We start from the raw sequence: 4,350 nt of genomic DNA, 5'->3' as shown, positions 1-4,350 counted from the left end.
CTGTGGGCAGGCAGGACAGGGCTGCTCCCTGCCTGGAGCACCTGAGCACGAGCCTGTAAGTCACAAGCCCTTAAGCAAACTGTTGTGAAACCCGAATTGGTTTGCAGAGTCCATCCCCACCGTCCAGCCCCCAAATCACAGGGCTCAGCTACCAGAACGCTGCGGGGGGAGGGGGGGAAATGGGTGCCCAGGGCTCCCACCTGCCCCTGGGCCGGGAGCTTTGCAGTCCCTGCAGGCAGGAGGAGGAGGAAACCCAAGAGGGGGAAGGCAGCCGTGGCAGGTTTGTCAGCACTCAGGGCTCAAGAGGTCAGAGAGCAGATGTCGGGGCTGTAATGAGTGTGTGTTAGCTCAGAGGCGCCTGCATCCTGTGCTGCCCGTGCTCCCCTTGCCTCCCGACTTGGACAGAAAATTCCCACTCCTTTTTCACTGCCTGGCTGTGAAGTGTGAGCCAGATGAAGCTGTTTGGGACCTCAGGCTTGTTAGATTTTAATTCTAGTTGAAGATAGCCCTCTGAATCTACCTGTGCACTGCCAGCAATGGGTGCCATGGCTGCAGGTTCCCACTGTGGCCTATTTCTTGGGAAGAAGGAGCAGCGTTGCTTCAGTGCATTTTCCTCTCCTTTCTCTCATTGATACTGGTATGCTGAGAGGGTCAAATCCTGACAGCTGTTCTCCAAGGTTAGAACAGGACCTTCTGGATCTGCCCCAACCCCACGAGTGCATCCTTTCCAGCAACAGATTGGTTACAGAGGGCACCAGACCCATGCAGCCCCGTGTGCTGTCACACCCAGCCCCCTCCCAGCAGGCAGGGGTACATCCGCAGGGGAACAGCAGGAAATAGGTAACATCTGGCCCCAAATCTCCAGCACCTGCTTCCGTGCACAGCCTGCTGCTGACTGGCCCTGGTGTGTTGCCACTGTGTCCTCCTGCTGTGGTGGGCACTGGCAGTTCTGGGGATGAGCCTTCAGTGTTTTTCTTAACCAGCCTCACAAAGGGGAGGGAGGGCTCCTCAGGAATGTGCTGCTGGGACTGTAACAGCTTTTGTTTCCTGCCAGCAGCACAGGGCCTGATGTGTAGGTCCCACAGCCCCCTTGGTTCTCCTGGGGTAGAGTGCACTGGCCCCTACCCTGCAGGGCACCCACTGGCCCTGGTTTTGAGCCACAGCAATTCAATGCCTAGATTTTTCCAGGATTGCTTTTCCTGCAGTCCCCAGCAGCTTGCTGAGCCTGCTTGTTTGGTGAAGTAAGAGCATCATGCTTGCTTTCCCTGGGAAGGCAGCAGCACTGGTCCCACACCACCCCGGCAGCACCTGCTGCTGCTCTGGCCGTTACCTTCCCATTCACAGCCCCTGCCAGGGAAACACATTGCATGGCCTTCAAGGGAAATTTCACTCTAGTTTGCACAAATATTTATCCCACCTGTTTCCTGCCTGGGCCAGCTCTGGGCCTGGAGGACGCAGTGGGTCACAGGCAGCAGGGTAGAGGAAGCAGTGGGGAACCGGCTGCTTCTCACACAAAGACCTTTGGTCTGCAGGGCTGTGTGGTTTGCAGCAGCCCCTCTTTCTCTTGGGTGTGTTTCCATGTCCTGCTGGCTATGGATTTAATATCTAGTGTGGCATTCCAGGGTTGGTAGGGGAAGGGCAGGGTGTGGGCAAGGGCTTAGGAGGCTGCTTCTCTCAGCTGGAGAAGTAAAAGCCATTTTAAGTTGTATTTAGTTTGCTTTCACCCATGCTGGAGCATCTTTGGAAGGAAGCAAACCAGCTAGAAAACCAGCACACATTCCTGCCAGAGTATTTCTGATGGCTGTCACCATTCTGTCCCTGTTTGGTTGGTTTTTTTTCCCCTAAGGGGCTCTTCTCTGAGTGGGATCCTCCTCCCCATTGTGCTCACTGGCTACTCCACAAGTCATTGGCATTGCCACCTGAAACTGGTCACCACCAGCTCTTGCTTTTGGTTGGAGCAGAAGGAGGAGCAATGCCTTGGCACGGAGCTGCAGGCCTGCACAGAGGCCAGAAGCTGGCTGGTGCATGGCCAGGCACAGCCACAGTGCTGATCCACCATCCTGCTGCTGCTCTGCTGTCCTGGTAGCAAATCCCTGGCCATGGGGCTGGGGTGCTAGGAAGGACAGACCTGTTATTCTTACCCCTGCCCTGCCCCTGCCTGGCCACAGGATATGGGCTGGGTGGCTCTACTTCAGCATCCCATGCTATCCATGCCAGTGAAGGTGTGAAGAGCTTTGACCTGGCATGTTGTCTTGATCCCAACCCTAAAATGAGCCCCAGCTCCCTCCTGGGGGCTGCTGCAGCCCCCTGACCTCCCATCCTCCCCATCACTGCTGTGTTTCTCCCTGCTTCCCAGACAGCCCGTGATTCATGCACACAGCTCGTCAGGGCCTCCCTGGAAAGCCCCGGCGGAGACGCGGCTGGGCGAGGCACAGCCACAGTGCTGATCCACCATCCTGCTGCTGCTCTGCTGTCCTGGTAGCAAATCCCTGGCCATGGGGCTGGGGTGCTAGGAAGGACAGACCTGTTATTCTTACCCCTGCCCTGCCCCTGCCTGGCCACAGGATATGGGCTGGGTGGCTCTACTTCAGCATCCCATGCTATCCATGCCAGTGAAGGTGTGAAGAGCTTTGACCTGGCATGTTGTCTTGATCCCAACCCTAAAATGAGCCCCAGCTCCCTCCTGGGGGCTGCTGCAGCCCCCTGACCTCCCATCCTCCCCATCACTGCTGTGTTTCTCCCTGCTTCCCAGACAGCCCGTGATTCATGCACACAGCTCGTCAGGGCCTCCCTGGAAAGCCCCGGCGGAGACGCGGCTGCAGATGCAGCTGCTGGGGGGGCAGGACGGGCAGCAGCACGCGGGGCTGGGCAGCACCTGCACCAGGACAGCACCTGCACCGGGGCTGCAGCTCCTGCCTCCCTGCTCCTGGCACACAGCACTGCCTCCCTGCCCCGTTTGCAGGGTGGCTGTGCCAGGCGAGGCTCCGCACCGGGAGGAATGTTGGCAGGAAGGGTTTGACTCACGCTGGAGTGAACGAAAACAAAACTCTGCAAATAGATGACATTTGCACGGCTTCCTCACCGGAATGGGTGTCTGACTCCCCTGCAGGGTGTCCTCTGCTGCCTGTGTGCCACCCTCCTCGTGGAATTTCACCTTCGGGGACTGGTTCTGCTGCTGTCAAACCCTTCCCAGCACCACACTAACCAAAACCCTTTCCAAGTTTATCCTTAACTGAAGGTGAGTGGAGGCAGCAGTGGTGGGAGTCCCTGTGCTGTGAGCAGCCCCCAGACCTGCAGGTTTCATCACAAACCTGAACTCCAGCTTAGCTTGAACTTCTGGCAACCTCCTGGCTCAGAGAAACCTGGATCCCATTACGACCTCACCTGGGCTGAGTTTGGAGTGATTTTGTAGCTAGAGGGGAGCACACAGCTTTTACAGCCTGGTTCCCACCACTGCACCATGTCCTCCACAGCTGGGGCTGAGCTTTGCCCTGCAGTGTTAAGGCCCAGGATCTCACAAGCTCTGCCAGCTGATCTCTACTCTCTGTCCTTCTGACAATCCTGTGTTTCATTCCTAGGGCTAACTCATGTTTTGTAGCTAGAGGGGAGCACACAGCTTTTACAGCCTGGTTCCCACCACTGCACCATGTCCTCCACAGCTGGGGCTGAGCTTTGCCCTGCAGTGTTAAGGCCCAGGATCTCACAAGCTCTGCCAGCTGATCTCTACTCTCTGTCCTTCTGACAATCCTGTGTTTCATTCCTAGGGCTAACTCAGGAGCAGGCAGGGGCTGGGGGATGCAGACCAGCCCCGGGGGATGCAGACCAGCCCCAGGGGCTGCCAAGGTGCCTGCAGCTGAACCAGCAGCTCTGCACCCTGAGCGGGATGATGCTCTTCTCCAGAAATGCATTATGATGTGGATGGAGTACAGAAACCAAGATCTGATGTCAGCTTTTGCCATCCTTTACCCCAGTTTCCCAGGTAACTTTCTTACCACTTGAAAAAGGCTAAATGTTAGTTAGTGGGATTCAGACACCAAAAAGCCCCATTGTGGGATGGGAAAGCTATTCTGACCTGCACGGTGGCTTGTTCTGCACCAAGACTCCCTCCAGATCCCTTTTCTTTTACCCATGTAAGAAATCCAATTCATCAGTGAGTGGTCCCTGCAGCTGCTGTGCTGCTCATCCCGGCCCTCCCAAGCCCCTGCAAAGGGTGCCCTCGGCCAGGGCACCTCCAAACCCCTTCCCTGGTCCCCCCGGGCTCCCCAAGCTCCCAGCTGTCCCGGGGAGCAGCAGCCGCGGGCTGGGAGAGCCCCGAGCGCTTCCTCCTGAGGCAGCGCATTTCCGGACGGG

Source organism: Chaetura pelagica, unplaced genomic scaffold, assembly GCF_000747805.2.
Source record: "Chaetura pelagica isolate M959 unplaced genomic scaffold, ChaPel_1.0 scaffold275, whole genome shotgun sequence".
In the NCBI taxonomy this organism is placed as follows: Eukaryota; Metazoa; Chordata; class Aves; order Apodiformes; family Apodidae; genus Chaetura; species Chaetura pelagica.
Note: the sequence above shows the minus strand (reverse complement) of the source record.